At 39.4% G+C, this 17116-nt stretch overlaps 2 long non-coding RNA genes across 20 annotated transcripts in view; one reads left to right on the top strand and one right to left on the bottom strand.

Moving 5' to 3' along the window:
- The window catches only part of LOC140698773 (uncharacterized), a 548636-nt gene that overhangs the window by 371516 nt on the left and 160004 nt on the right, over positions 1-17116 (bottom strand). The window contains exon 7 of one of the 19 annotated variants that reach the window (XR_012076712.1): positions 4262-4492. The exons of the other annotated variants lie outside the window; for them this stretch is intronic. This is a non-coding gene — a long non-coding RNA (uncharacterized lncRNA). Of the gene's footprint in view, positions 1-4261; positions 4493-17116 lie in introns of those variants that run through there. 19 annotated transcript variants of the gene reach the window in all.
- On the top strand, positions 1490-16932 carry LOC140698774 (uncharacterized). Its single transcript, XR_012076716.1, has 3 exons — positions 1490-1682; positions 16234-16390; positions 16798-16932. It is a non-coding gene; the product is annotated as an uncharacterized lncRNA (long non-coding RNA).

Raw genomic sequence — 17116 nt, forward strand, 5'->3', positions numbered from 1 at the left:
GCAAATGACTTATCTTCTCTAAGCCTTAATTTCCTCACATGTAAAATGGGGAAAATATCAGAATTAAATAAGATAGTTCATATAAACATTTAGCACAGATTGTTGAACCTGGTTAAGTACTTACTATTAGTTATTACTAAAATTAACCCGCCAGTAGACTTGGAAGGATTTAGTCAAGTAGTATCTACTGATCGTTCAGTACACGCCAACCAAGCACAGTGCAGACACGGGAGATTCAGAGCTGGACAAGCCACAGGGCTGGGTAATCCTGCCTTCATGTTTCTCAGTTGTTTGAACTGCTGTTGCTAAGACCAACCATTAACTCTGTCAAATTCTACATTCTCACTGGTAATAAATCAATGTACTTAAAAGGAAGGATGTTTGTTTCTTGTGCCAGACTCTACAACTTGCTAGTGAGTAAAGCATGTGCATGAAAATTAGAGAAATCGAGAATAACTAAAAATAGGGAGAGGGCATACGGTTGCTTTCAGAAAGCAGGAATTTATAACTTTAAAAAAGTTATCACTTTTTGAGTGCTTACTGTATGCCAGGTACTGTGCTGAGTACCTTACACTGAATCTTTCCTTCTACCCAATGACAGAGGCATTACAATGACCCCTACTTCTGAGAAATGTGTGACAACAGAGAGTTTGAGAATACATCCAAAGATATGTGAGGAATACATGGTAGAACTGTGATCTAAAACCCGATTCCAGAGACTGAATTAGACTGTGACACCATATTCCCTCCTTATGCAGCAAAATGTTGTGGTATATCTATATTTTTGGAGCCAGTAGAAATTTAGATATTATCTAATCCAAAATTCCTCATTATATATATGGAGCCAGTAGAAATTTAGATATTATCTAATCCAAAATTCCTCAATATTATATATATTCCTTGGTAAACAGACCAAGGAATGCAAAGTATAACTAATATCACCCAACTATTTAATAGATCCAGGATCCTAACCTGGGCTCCCTGATTTGTGGTCAGGGCTCTTCCATTACACAACATTGGGCCCCAGTCTATTTAATAAAATCTGTCCTGAAGGAAGTACATTAAATAGACCTGTGCAACCTATATGATGAGAACAGATATGCAACTCAAGATTTCACCTGCAGTAGATTCCCTGCCTTGCCAAAATATAGGGTCCACATAGCATTTAACAATCACATTCCCATGGCCTCAAACAACAGTGATGAAAGAAAATGCAGGGTTAATATGCCCCCTCTACTGGACTATCAGGTTAGCACTCATAATCCTAGAATGCTCATTTCTCTATTTTCTGTTTCTATACTTAATACCCTTCAAAAGGTATTTTGATCAGCAGATGGGTTATGATATCCTTGAACCCCTGTACTGTTACTTGGCAGTCACAAAGATGACAGTGAACACCAGCATCACTAACACAAATGCCTTTATGAGACAGACAGGTGACAAAAATTCAGCAATATGGGCTGTGTGCAAGATGATAAGGTGTGGTAGAAGCTATGCCAAATTGGTGTGTGCGTGTTTTATAACACTTAAAAGGGTGAGTAGTTACGCAGTTCTTGCCCATTCTTCCCACAGGGACACACAAGCCTATGTGCCAGATGTTTAAAGAAACAATGTAAATATGGTGGAGGAAGGGGGATTGGACAAGGCTGGTGCAAAGGTACAAGCTTCCAGTTATAAAATAAGTAAGTACCAGGGATGTAATGTACAACATGACTAATATAATTAACAGTGCTGTATGTTATAAATGAAAATGGTTAAGAGAGTAAATCCTAAGAGTTCTCATCAAAAGGAAAAAATATTTTTTTCCTTTCTCCTTTATTTTGTATCTATATGAGATGATGGATGTTCACTAAGCTTATTGTGGTAATCATTTCATGATGTACTTAAATCAAATAATTATGCTGTACGTCTTAAACTTACACAGTGCTGTATGTCATTATATCTCAATAAAACTGGAAAAAAGAAAAATGTAAACATGAAATTTTACATGAAATTTTTCAAATTTTTAAACATACTGTCATTCTAAATCTAGCCTGTAAGTTTCTGTTTTTTCAACTTGGGTATAGGTGTTTTGAGTTCTCACATTTGCCAAGTCAGAATTCCTTTGTCCTCCCAGACAACAGGCTTCCCTTACAGATTTATTTTTTAATATTCTTTATATTTGTTTCTAAGTGTCTACCCCATTAGAGTATAAGCTCCTTGAAAATAGAATTCTTTCATAATTCTAAGACTCTAGTTCATAGTGTTCAGTACTTAAAGAAAGAAAAAGGGGTTGATCTTCCTGAAAGTCAAAGCTATATGTATTCATTAAATCAATCAAAAATATTCCTTGAACACCTTTCATCATAGCCAGGAACTGTGTTAGCTGTTAGGACTATAGCAGTGAAAAATGATGATATATTCTGAAACTTCCTAGTTCCATTAGCAGTGGAAGAGTTCTCCTAGTCTTTATAGCACTTTCTTGTATATCCTCTATTATTTAGTATTTCAGTAATATCCAGAGCTTTAGAGGAAAAAGTCCACTGGGTTACAGAGTTTATTGAAAGTAGATATATTAATCAGCACTCCTTCAGTTCATAATAGCAGTGGCAATCTTAAACTACTGGCAAGGAAGAGAGACAGAGAGAAAGGGGAAAGAGGAGAGAGAGGAAGAGAGAGAGAGACAGAGGGAGACAAGGAAGGGAGAAAGGAAGGAAAGAAGGAAGGAATGAATGAAGAAAGAAACATAAGAAAGAAGAATTTTCTCATTTAACCAAAAGATCTTGTGATAAAACTTCTGGCTTCAAGAAGAGCAGGATGCATGGATTCAAGCATTTCATCAGGGGTCTGTTCTTAGGCTCCAGCCAAGTATATACACAGTAAGTACAATCACTGCCAGCACAAGACTCGCACTCTAGCAACATCACAGGTACAGAACATCCTCACCAACAGCACCAGTGGAAAGTCCTAGGGAGGATTCTCATTGGTTTCCATTGGTCACACATTCTAAAATGAACCAAGAACCACAGGAAAAGGACTCTGCTAACATAGTAGAAAAGGGAAAAGCAAAACAACATGTGCCCCCTATGTTAATAATAAGCAAACATGTTGCTGTCTTTAGGACAATCCTTAGGAAGTGGATCTAGACCAGACACTATTTGGGCTAAATCAAAATACTTTCTAAGTTAATTCAGCAAGAAGGAAACATAGATATTAATTTGTTTTCCCAGGATATAATGGTTATGTTTGATTCCAACATATCATCAAGTGTTACATTTAATTTCTAGCAAAGATTCAAAGAGTATTCCAAAGGAGCTCACTTTCTATGATGTTTAAATCAACTGTGGAAACCTGATGCACAGTGGTGTGAAAACAGCATAGATTTTCACATCAGCACTGTGTTTGAATCTCAGCTTGTTACCTTTATCCTAGATCAAATTACTTAAACCTTCTGAACCCTTCATCTATAGAAAGTGAGGTGTTACAGTTTATAAGATACTGTATGCCAAAGAGTCTAGGACAATACTCTGCTTGCAGAACACACTTGTTAGTGTTAATTTCATTTCATTTTAAATTGACCTAGGCCTGATATAAACTTCTACCAAATGTGGCAAACTCCATCAAAATCTGCACAGAACTCCAATAGCACCTTCTCTGATTTCTAAGATCCTCTTTCCTTGATAACAGCCTATTTAGACAACTTTCAAAAAACAAAAAGAATGATATCTGTAACTCACAGTAAATCTTCAACTGAATTATTAATACTATTTGTTTATAAACAGCACAACCAGTCAACCATGAAATATAAATTGGGAAATCAATTTCCCTACAAAATATTTCAGGTTATATGCAGGTTGTCTTGGATCATCTGATGACTGCAATGATGAATTATTTTTATGACATCACTTACATAAAGAGAGCATTACAGGAACAAAGAAACAATTCTGCATTATAAGGAAGACAGGAAGTCATGAAGAAACTGACTTTCCCCTCTTTGGGAGGGTTCCCAAATTTCTTTCACCCCTCCACAGTCATCACTCCCAGAGCTAATATGCCAGACAAGTGCAGAACTGCTGTGGAAATTTGATCAAAGATCATAAATTAAAACTTACCCAAGCCTCAGATTCATACTGATCTAACAGGTTTAGCATTTTAGAAATCTATCTGTCATAAATGTATCTTCAAGGAAGTCATAACTCAAAATTAAGCTGAAAAATAAACCAAATTATAATTTTCAGAATTATAATTATTTTAGCAGATACTGTTGATTGTCTATCTGTTATCTTCCTCTCTTTCATTCTAATGGAATGAGAAATTGTCTTCTGGCCTCTGCTCAGCTCCTTCATTAGCTTCAAAGGTGCTGACTCCATCCTCAGCTGTGAGTGATGGATGATCGTCTTTGGTCTAAGCCAAATCTATTTAACCAGGCTGGATTCAGGAGTGGGCATGTGACACAACTCTGGCCAAGACATGAGTAGTCCATTCGAAGGTTTCCAGATGAGGGAATCTCATTCTTAAAAAAAGGAAACGAAGAGTCATTCCCCCTTCTTCCTACAGATGCTGCCATGTGTGGATCTAACACCTGGACCTGCTGCAGTCACCTTGTTTACAGCGTAGAATGAAGACATTGCTAGAGACAGTAAAGGAAAAAGATGAGAAAAAGTCTAGTTCCTTCAGGATGTCCTTGAACCACTCAATCAACCAATTCTGAAATCTTTCCTACTATTGGACAATCTGGTGTAACGTTAATATATCTCCTAATGGTTTACACCAATTAGAGTTGCCAACTATTTCCGGATAAAGCATTCTGATACAAAAGCCATGAAGAGAATAACAAAAGCCTGGCAGACACTACTGTAAACACTGAATGTCATTCTCCCTTTCTACCTTACTATTATTCCCCATTCTGTTTAAGGTAGCCCAATTGCAGAAACACAGTCATTTCTGGACAATAAAATGTATATGGGTATCAACTGTTGGGGCTTATGAGAAAGCATTATTTATCTTATTAAAATAAATTTGAAAAGGAAAGATGTCTCTCAGATGTCCCTTGGCCTTTTGCTTTTTTTACCTTTTTCCTACCTGGTATGGGACAACATGCTCACAGGTGGAGCAATCAACATGATAAGGGTGACAGCGCAGTAAACCAGAAGGAACCTGGATCACTGGTGCCTTCCTTCACCAGCTGTGCTTTTCTTGAGAAACATCACTCTAGACTTTCTCGGCAAATGAAGAAAAGAAATCCCTGTTCAGATAAGCCCCTATACTTCTGTTTCACTTGTACAGCCAATGCAACCCCAATACAAAAATAATAAGCCAGTTATTTATCAGCAAATAACAAAAACATTAAAGACTGGGAGGAGTATAATGAGTGGATAAAGGTGTGGGCTCTGGAAATAGACTTCCTGGGTTTGAAAGCTGGCTCTGCCTTTTGCAGGCAGTAGGATTTTACACATTAATTTCTTGCCCTCCAGGTAAAATTGGTATGATAATAAAAATAAAATCTACTCCAAAGAGTTATAATGATAATTTAATGAAACAATCCATGTGGGTGAAAAAAAGTGAGCCTAGAACGCAACACATTACTTTATCCAAGAAATACTGAACACACTACCATGTACCAGACCCTGGTCTAGGTACCAGGACCATAACAGTGGACAAAACAGACAAAAAACTCCAATCTTCTGGAACATGCACACTCTTGAAGGAAAACAGACAGTAAACAACACAAGAAAGAAAAATATACAGTGAGTTAGATAAAGATAAGAGTTATTAAAAATGACTAAGTGAGGGAAGAGAAATGGACAGTAGTTGGGGCAGAGTGTTGTAATTTTAAACAGAGTGGATGAGGAAAGCAGCACTGGGAAGATGACATCCTGAAGGAGACAAGGGAGTGAGTCATGTGAATCCCTGGGATAAAGGCATTTTAGGCAAAGGGAAAAGCTTTGTACCCAGATCTGAGGAACAGAATCCCTAGTGGATTCTAAAACAGGAAGGGAAACAATATGGCTGCAGCAGAGATTTTTAACAATTAGCTTGAAACAGTTGATTCAGTTTCAGAAGCTAGTCTGGAGGTTTCAGATTTCAAATCAACTCTTTCTAAACCATGAGAATATGAAATGAATATGAAAATAATGAAAATGCTTATATGAAAATTTCCCCATCTTCCATTTCTCTCCGTATCCTCTGTAGAGTATCTGTGTAATACCAAATGATTGGCTATGTCTTAGTCACCTCTGGCTGTCATAACAAAAGGCCATAGATTGAGAGGCTTAAACAACAGTCATTTATTTCTCACAGATCTAGAGATTAGAAATCCAAGATCAAGGTGTCTGTAATGTAGTAACCGCATAGTTAATGTCACTTTTCTGTTATGCTGGACCGGCAGGAAATGGAGAAGATAAAGAGGTAGAGGGCTAAGAGGTGACATCCAAGAAGGACACAAATATGGGAACAAAAGAAAATGTTCTTGAGACGGAGAAGATGGCGGAGTAGAAGGACGCTCGTAAGTCACCCTCTGCCACAAATACACCAAGACCCACATCTACAGACCCACTCAGCCAACCAGAGCACCTGCGGAACTCCGACAGAACATCTCCCTCTTCAAAAGATTAAGATGCCAAAAATCTGGTAGGAGAAAAGGAAAAAAGAAAGAACAAAAGGCAAAGCAGCGCGGGACCGGTCCCGCGGGGAGGGAGCGGCAAAGGAGGAGTGGCACTCGCTTGCTGGGTCTCCCTTTTCCGACTGAGAGGCCAGCGGGACGGAGGGGGAGCCTCCGAGGCTCGGATCTGTACAGAGCAGCCCTTGTCGGACAGAACTAAGTTAAACGGGCACAGAGCGTCCCCCCGACACCCAGCCTGAGACGCGGGCCGGCAGCGGCGGGCAGGGCTGGGCTGCACAAGCCGGGCGGAGGACGGGGGTGGCTGCACGGAGGCAGCCCCAGGGGACTGCAAGGGGCTCGGCGCCATGGCTGTGGGTGCACAGGGCAGAACAACCTGGGCCCTCCATAAAACAGCAAGGTTGATATGCTCTCGGGGGAAGGGTGCATACCCCCATCTCTGAAAACCCGCGGAAACTTTTCAGGGGAAGAGAGGCGGGGCCCAGGCACAGCCGCCATATCCACCAGCGCTGAGCACCCAGGCGGGGGCGGGGGCGAAACCTGCATCCGCACCGAAGGGCTCAGCAGCCTCAAAGGCCAGACTGAGACGGGCCTACAGCCCGGGGCAGACAGGATCCTTCCATCCTGGTCCCTCAGAGAACTTGCTCCACAAAGATAAACAAAGAGCTGGGTCTTGGCTCGGAGCAGGGACGAGGCTGCCCCTTGGTCTTCCCCGAGCCCACCCGCGGAGCGCCGACCAGGGCGGAGCGCGCAGCCGCACAGAGCAGCGGAGCTACCGCGGCGCAGGCGAGGGAGAGCAGCCCCCCGCCTGTCGGACAGGAACACAGCCCCTGACCGAGGTGCGGGGGGGGGGGGGGCACGACCCGCTCTCCTGCCTGGCCAGTCTGCAACATCTGACTGCAGCATCCGGAGGGGCAGTGACCCGCCCGCCCGCAGCAGAGGAGAGCTGCACCTGACCCCGTGTTAGGAGGAGGCGGGATCGGCTTGCCGACAGGTGCTGGGAGCAGCACAGAAGAGGGCGCCAACAGAAGGCCTCTGAAAACAAGCTGAGCTTCCAAAACAGGACGAAGACAGAAGGACTTCACATTAAAAGCACACAGACTCCAGGAGAACACCGACAACCCTTTTTTTTTTTAATCTGTTTTCACCTGTTCTATTTTCTATTACTCTCTTAATTTTTACTTCTTAATTCATTTCTATTTCTCTTGGGTTTTGATGTGCTGTTATTGATTAGACACAGGTTTCAAATACATCTATTCATCTCCTCCCCCACTTTTTTTTTAAGGTTTTAAAAGGACGTCTCAACCCGATTAATACTCTGCTTCAACTCGCTCTTCTATTATTCATTATACACTGTTTTCAGACCCTCTTTCTCCCTTCTTTTAAAATTCTTTCTCTCTCTCTCTTATTTTTTTCTTTTTTCTTTTTTTCCCTAAGTTCTATTCCTAAATAGGCATTAGATAGATAAAATCCTTAAGATCCAAAATAGACAACTGATACTCCATAAACCACAGTGCCAGAGAGGTATGAGCAAGATGAAGAAGCAGAGAAACCTTTCCCAATTAAAAGAACAAGAGAAATCCCCTGAAAGAAAGATCAATGAAATAGACAGCGATAGCCTACTAGATTAAGATTTCAAAAATGGAGTGATCAAACTGCGGAAGGAATTAAAAGAGATAGTGTTTAGAGATATAAAATATGTCAAAAATGAAATTGAAGCTATAAAGAAGAGCCAAGTAGAATGGGTACACTCATTGACAGAGATGAGGAATGATCTAATAGCTGTGCAAAGCCGACTAGATAATGCAGAGGAACGAATTAGTGATCTAGAAGACAGGGCAACAGAAAGCACCCATTCAGAAGAACTACAAGATAAGCAAATAAAAAATAATGAAAATAGCATAAGGGACCTATGGGATAATATAAAGCATCCCAATCTTCGTATAATAGGGGTCCCAGAAGGAGAAGAAGGATCAAAGGGGATTGAAAAGGTTTTTGAAGAAATCATGACTGAAAACTTCCCAAACTTACAGAAGGAATCAGATATCCAAATACAGGAAGCTCAGAGGGTCCCAAACAGGAAGAACCCAAATAGACCCACACCAAGACATATCATAATCAAGACGGCAAAAGTCAAGGATAAAGAAATGATTCTAAAGGCAGCAAGAGAAAAGCAAAGAGTGAATTACAAGGGAACCCCCATAAGGCTCTCAGCTGATTTCTCTACACAAACACTACAGGCCAGAAGGGAGTGGCAAGATATATTCAAAGCCCTGAATGAAAAAAAGATGCAGCCTAGGATACTTTATCCAGCAAGGCTATCCTTTAGGATAGAAGGAGAAATAAAGAGTTTCACAGACAAAAAAAAAAAAGCTGCAGGAGTTTAGCAACACTAAACCCATGCTAAAATATTGAAAGGGCTATTCTAAATAGAAAAGCAGCAGGATGCTACAGAAATGAGAAACTCACAACTGGAAAGGTGATAACTCATGAATTACAAATAAAGAAAACACGAAATTATAAAACAAGACATACAAATCACTGAGAGTGGGTGAGGGAGGCAGGGAAATATAGAATTTTTTTCTTTCTTTTTTAAATTTTTTTAACAGTAGGATGGGTTTGAGATCATGTTACTATCAGTTTAATAAAAACAGTTATAGTAATGGGTTAATAGATTTACAAAAAAGGGTAACCACAAGTCAAAAATTTACAAGGGAGTCACAAAAATTAAATAAAATCCATGATAATACAAAGGAAAATTACCAAACCACAAAAGGAAGAAGAAAGGAACAAAGAGGATATACCAATTCAACTGCAAAGATAAGTTCAAAATGGCAATAAACACACATCTATCATTAATTACTGTAAATGTTAATGGACTAAATGCTCCAGTCAAAACACATAGAGTGGCAGAGTGGATAATAAAGCAAGAACCTTCAATATGCTGCATACAAGAGACCCACTTTAGGGAGAAGGACACATATAGATTGAGAGTGAAAGGATGGAAAGGATATTCCATGCAAATGGAAAAGCCAAAAAAGCAGGTGTTGCAGTACTGATTTCAGACAAAATAGACTTTAAAACAAAGGCCATAAAGAAAGATAAAGAAGGACATTTTATAATGATTAAAGGAGTGATACAAGATGAAGATATTACACTCGTTAATACATATGCACCCAATATAGGAGCACCTAAGTACATACAAGAATTACTAACAGAGATAAAGGGGGATATTGATGGGAATACAATCATACTTGGAGATTTTAATACTGCACTAACATCACTAGACAGATCTTCCAGACAGAAAATAAACAAGGCAACAGAGAAATTAAATACTACAATAGAAAAACTAGATTTGGTGGATATTTTCAGAGCTTTACACCCCCCAAAAATAGAATATACATTCTTTTCAAGTGCACATGGTACATTTTCCAGGATCGATCATGTACTTGGACACAAAAGAAACCCCAACAAATTTAAGAAGATAGAAATTATCTCAAGCATCTTTACTGACCACAATGCCATGAAACTGGAAATCAACAACAGAGAAACAAAGGAGAAAAAAAGAAAAGCATGGAGATTAAACAATATGTTATTGAAAAAACAATGGATCAATGAGGAAATCAAAGCTGAAATTAAAAAATACCTTGAGACAAATGATAATGAAAGCACAACCACTCAAAACCTATGGGACACAGCAAAGGCAGTGCTAAGAGATAGGTTTATAGCGATACAGGCCTTCCTCAAAACAGAAGAACAATCTCAAATAAACAAGTTAACCCACCACCTGAATGAATTAGAAAAAGAAGAACAAAAAGCCCCAAAAAGCAGCAGAAGGAAGGAAATAATAAAGATCAGAGAGGAATTAAATACAATAGAGATTAACAAGACCATAGAAAAAATCAACCAAACCAAAAGCTGGTTTTTTGAAAAAGTAAATAAAATCGACAAACCTCTGGCCAAACTCACAAAGAAGAAAAAAGAGAGAGCACAAATTAGCAAAATAAGAAAGGAAAATGGAGAAATTACAACAAACAAAATAGAAATACAGAATATCATACGAGAATATTATGAAAAACTATATGGAAACAAACTGGATAACCTAGAGGAGATGGACAAGTTTCTGGAAACATACTGTCCACCAAAACTGAATCAAGAAGAAACTGAACACTTGAACAATCTGATCACTAGAAAGGAAATAGAAATAGCAATTAAAAACCTCCCTACAAATAAAAGTCCAGGACCGGATGGCTTCACCGGGGAATTCTACCAAACATACAAAGAAGAATTCATACCAGTCCTTCTCAAACTCTTCCAGATGATTGTAAAGGAGGGAATACTCCCAAACTCATTCTATGAAGCCACCATCACCCTGATACCAAAACCAGGCAAAGACACTACAAAAAAAAGAGAATTATAGGCCAATATCACTGATGAACATAGATGCCAAAATCCTCACCAAAATTTTAGCAAATAGAATCCAACAACACATAAAAAAGATTATACATCATGACCAAGTGGGGTTCATCCCAGGGACACAAGGCTGGTTCAACATACGCAAATCAATCAATGTAATACATCACATCAACAAGAGAAAGGACAAAAACCACATGATCATCTCAATCCATGCAGAAAAAGCATTTGATAAAATTCAACACCCATTTATGATAAAAACTCTCGCCAAAGTGGGTATAGAGGGAACATATCTCAACATAATAAAAGCTATATATGACAAACCTACAGCCAGCGGTGAAAAACTCAAAAGCTTCCCACTAAAATCTGGGACAAGACAAGGATGCCCACTATCACCACTCCTATTCAACATAGTCCTGGAAGTCCTAGCCACAGCAGTCAGGCAAGAGAAAGAAATAAAAGGGATCCAAATTTGAAAAGAAGAGGTAAAAGTGTCATTATATACTGATGACATGTTACTATATATAGAAAACCATAAAAGATCCACACAAAAGCTACTAGAGCTGATTGAAGAATTCAGCAAGGTAGCAGGTTACAAAATTAACGTTCAAAAATCAGTTGCATTTCTTTACACTAACGATAAATCAACAGAAAAAGAAAGTAAAGAAACAATCCCCTTTAAAATAGCAAAATAATAAAATATCTGGGAATAAATCTAACCAAGGAGGTGAAAGAATTATACACAGAAAACTATAAACCATTGATGAAGGAAATTAAAGACTTTAAAAAATGGAAAGATATTCCATGCTCTTGGATTGGAAGAATCAATATTGTTAAAATGGTCACACTGCCCAAGGCAATCTACAGATTGAATGGAATCCCTATCAAATTACCCAGGACATATTTCACAGAACTAGAACAAATCATAAGAAAATTTATATGGAACCATCAAAGACCTAGAATTGCTAAAGCATTACTGAAGAGAAAGAAAGAGGCTGGAGGAATAACTCTCCCAGACTTCAGACAATACTACACAGCTACAGTCATCAAGACAGCATGGTATTGGTACCAAAACAGACATATGGACCAATGGAACAGAATAGAGAGCCCAGAAATGAACCCACAAACTTTTGGTCAACTCATCTTCGACAAAGGAGGCAAGAATATACAATGGAATAAAGACAGTCTCTTCAGCAAATGGTGTTGGGAAAACTGGACAGCAGCATGTAAAACAATGAAGCTAGAACACACCCTTACATCACATACAAAAATCAACTCAAAATGGATTAAAGATTTAAACATAAGACAAGATACAATAAACCTCCTAGAGGAAAACATAGGCAAAACATTATCTGACATACATTTAAAAATTTTCTCCTAGAAGAAATAAAAGCAAGAATAAACAAATGGGACCTAATGAAACTTACAAGCTTCTGCAGAGCAAAGGAAACCAGAAATAAAACAAGAAGAAAACCTACGGAATGGGAGAAAATTTTTGCAAGTGAAACCGACAAAGGCTTGATCTCCAAAATATATAAGCAGCTCATACGACTCAATAAGGAAAAAATAAACAACCCAATCCAAAAATGGGCAGAAGATCTAAACAAGCAACTCTCCAAGGAAGACATACAAATGATCAAAAAGCACATGAAAAAATGCTCAGTATCACTAATTATCAGAGAAATGCAAATCAAAACTACAATGAGGTATCACCTCACACCAGTCAGAATGGCTGTCATTCAAAAATCCAAAAATGACAAATGCTGGAGAGGCTGTGGAGAAAGGGGAACCCTCCTACACTGCTGGTGGGAATGCAGTTTGGTGCAGCCACTATGGAAAATAGTGTGGAGATTCCTCAAAAGACTAGGAATAGACTTACCATATGACCCAGGAATCCCACTCCTGGGCTTGTATCCAGAAGGAAATCTACTTCAGGATGACACCTGCACCCCAATGTTCATAGCAGCACTATTTACAATAGCCAAAACATGGAAACAGCCTAAATGTCCATCAACAGGTGACTGGATAAAGAAGAGGTGGTATATTTATACAATGGAATACTACTCAGCCATAAAAACCGACAACATAATGCCATTTGCAACAACATGGATGCTCCTAGAGAATGTCATTCTAAGTGAAGTAAGCCAGAAAGAGAAAGAAAAATACCACATGAGATCGCTCATATGTGGAATCTAAAAAACAAAAACAAAAACAAACAAACAAACAAAAACAAAGCATAAATACAGGACAGAAATAGACTCACAGACAGAGAATACAGACTTGTGGTTGCCGGGGGGTGGAGGGTGGGAAGGGATAGACTGGGCTTTCAAAATTGTAGAATAGATAAACAAGATTACACTGTATAGCACAGGGAAATATACACAAAATGTTATGATAACTCACAGAGAAAAAAATGTGACAATGAGTGTGTATATGTCCATGAATGACTGAAAAATTGTGCTGAACACTGGAATTTGACACAACATTGTAAAATTATTATAAATCAATAAAAAATGTTAAAAAAAAAAGAAAATGTTCTTGAATTCATGGAAAGACACACCACTGTCCCAGTTTTTGGTTCATGGGCTGGGCTACTTTCATCTCAGAAGAGGGCAACTTCAGTGAAAAGCTGTCAGGAGAAGAGGGCTTTAGCACTGAGTTGGAGGGAAAAGGTCATGGGGAGTGATTCAGAGGCTTCTAAATGACTGTTTCTTTGAAGCTTCCTTTTAAAATTGAATCAGGCCACTTAGGAAACAGTGAGTTAGAAAAAGACCATTGTGAACAATGGCTAATTGTTATTATTGTTGTTATGAAGTGCTTTCTCTGTGACAAGCACTGAAATAAGACTCTCATATCCATACTTCATACATCCTCACAACTCCTATACAGAGTACGTAATTTTCCCTATTTCAAAGTTGGAGGAACTGGAGCTAAAAGAGGTTAAATGCCTTGCGCAAAGAACAGCAAGAACATAGCAGAGCTGTGCAGAACTCCCACTGCGTTGGATTCCCTGGCATTTATTTTCCTTGGAATATTCACCGCTTTGCTCACTCATATGCTTCATGAAATCTGAGCAAATCATTTAGATTTTCTCCTGCATTTCCTGGGTTTCTTGCTGGAAAGCCGGTGGCCATACTGAAGGTGGCTGGGCTTACCCCTGCATTCACACGCACCGACTTCACCTTGCCTCCCCAGCCGATTAATAGTGAAGGTACATTATCTGAGCTAATAGGACTCAAATGAAGAAAACTGGTCAAGTGAAACCCTGTAAATTGGTTTGTGTGTTTTCTCTGTCTTTTTTAATACCTGATGCTGGGGATTTTCATCCTTGTCCAGCCAGGCTACAAGGAAAAGGATTAGCGTAAATAACTCCCAGGGCAGTGATGAGTGTGCAGCCAGCTGCTTCGATGGCCCCTTTATTAGCATGATAGGAATTCAGACCTACACATGGGGATCTTCTTTTCCCTGAAATCACTGCTTTGATTCGCAGAGATGACCAAACCCCCACCCCCACCCCCGCTCTTCATTTTGTTCTTTTCCTGCTGTTTCCTTCTGTCACAGTGAGTTTGCCACCCTCTTCCTAATCTCCCCAGACAAGCCTTTTGCCTTGCGATGACTGAAGTGTGAAGTACAAGGGGCAACCCCCCGGGAATACTTGTCTTTGGTTGCAGCTGCAGCAGCGAGGTGTAGTGGGAACCACAAAGCCCGGGTTCTCAGCCTGGTTCTCCCCTTACTACCTGTATAACCTTGGCTGTTACTTAACTCCTCTGCACCTAATTCCCTCCCACTCTCTGGTAAATGGGGGTCATAAAAACACATGCCTTGTAGGTAAATATAAAGGATTGAGAGCAATGCCTGCCACAGGGTTAAGTGATTAATTCCTGTCAACTATTATTATTAGTGGAGAGAGGGCATAAGCATATAGGAAGAAAGGGTGCCTGGAGCGACCTCTCTGCACTGTTCATCTCCTCTGTGCTTTTGTTTCCCATCAGAGGCCGCTGCAGCTTCACTCTGGCTGCAGGGTCTGGTTTTGTGTTTGAGCTGGCCCAACGGCAGGGTCACTGAGTGACCTCAGCCATCGTCTTCCCTTCAGGCTGTTGGCATGTGGGGAGGGTCCACAGACCAGCCCAGGACTGCTTCTGTCTGCTACAGATGCAGCTCATTTGGAGAAGAATCCCTCCAAGGAGCAGCTGAAAAGGGCACTAGAGCTTGAGGCCAGCTTATAAAAGCTATACCTCCTCTGTTTCTGGTGTTTCTAAAATTATATGTAATATACATATGGCAAATATATATATGGTAGTTGACCGGGGTCAAGTGTCTTGGACTTGCCTTAGTCATGCCATGGAGAGGTCTCCAACAAAAGACAAAGCTGAGTAAAATGTGCCTTCTTTATGGCAATTTTTAAAGGTTTTGCATTATCCTCCACACGGTCTCCTGATGTTGGATTACAAGAAGGTTTCTTGGCTTGGGGTGAGTTTTCCTGGACCCTCACTCACTTACTCCTTTAATATCAGGGAGGAGAGGGAGCCAATCCTGAGGAAAGCTCTTTAAAGGAAAATCATATCAATGAAGGAAGAATTTTGCCTCTTTGCCCAGAGCAGAACTGGCATGAGCCATCCACCCAATCTAACCAAGGTCTTCTTAAGGGATAGAGGTGAGCTGGAGAAGAGCAGAGGGCAGTCTTTGGCCCAACTAACTTTGTAAATGTTGTAAATAAAAAATTTTAAATTTACACACACACACACACACACACACACACACACACACACACACCCCTAAATAAAATCTTAAGAGAGAGATCCTGGCTGTAAGTCAGGAGTGTATTGAATGTCCTTAGCCTCGACAGGTCATATCAACACTTCGTGGGTATAAATAAGCAGAGGAGGCTCTGGAGGAGTAAGGAGGAGTGAGCAGAGATTTGTGGGAAGAGGAACAAATTGCCTGCAGGGCAAGAAAAGGGTGTAGCAGGTAGATTCTGGGATAGAGCAGTATTTCTCCAACTAAGGGATAAAGATGTATTCTCAGAGGTCCATGGATTCTTTCTGAGAATTGTTTAATTTTATGTGGTGATCCCAAAAGAGCTTATAAGCGTATTCTAGACCATCTTCAAAACCCTTTCATTTGTTTTTGTGCTGCATTATGTAGTATCTTTAAAATTTTTCAAGTTATAAGGATAAAGAACAGAAAAGGACATCATAGCATGTGATACATTTGCTCCAAAGGAAGGCGAAATGATGTTGTGACAGTCTGTGCACCGGTTTGAATAAGAAAAAACAGTGTGAAGAATGAACGATTCCATGATACATCCATGTTTAAAAAAAGAAAAAAAGAGCTGCCAGACTCAAAAGAACCAGCTTTGGAGCAGTCTGAGCTGTTAATGTGAGTACTGATTTCATATATTAAAAAACACATTATCCATCAGACTAAATTGATATTGACCATTTGAGTTAATTGAGTTAGTTTAAATATAATGTATAAGTTTATTTTGATTTGAAGATTTATAAAATATTTTACCTAGTTTTACATTTGTACATGTTCAAATGATACTGTTTCATTTAGCTAACATCTAGATCATTCTTATACTAGCCAGATGCTATCCCTATGATTCTATGTATTTTAACTCATTAGGGCCTCATAAATTACTTAATGGAGACAGAGAGGGGTCCAAGTACACATGGCCAGCAGGCACTGGAGCTGGGATTGAATCAGGTTGTCAGGATAGAGCCACGCCTTTAATCACTATTTTGTATGGGTCCTTGAATTATCTAATTTTTTTTTCTTTAAAGGTGGTCTGTTTATCACTCAAGTTTCAGAAACACGAAGAAGACGCTGCTAAGAACATCCAAAGCATTTATAATTGTCCCTTCGATTTCCCAATGTGCATCTTTTTCTCTTATTCATTACAAACTTTCCTTCAACTATTTATTTTTCTCTGACTCTGTTTTCCCCCTCTTCTATCATATTAGGCTTCAAGATGTGAAAGTCCTACTGGTGACTTCAGGTACGGATAGAATTATGAACTACTACATCTTCAACACCCCTTCTACTAGCTCTCATTGTGTACCATCAATATAATTTGGTAACATCTTCCTGTTCCAGAAGTAA

This window comes from Vicugna pacos, chromosome 10 (assembly GCF_048564905.1).
Source record: "Vicugna pacos chromosome 10, VicPac4, whole genome shotgun sequence".
In the NCBI taxonomy this organism is placed as follows: Eukaryota; Metazoa; Chordata; class Mammalia; order Artiodactyla; family Camelidae; genus Vicugna; species Vicugna pacos.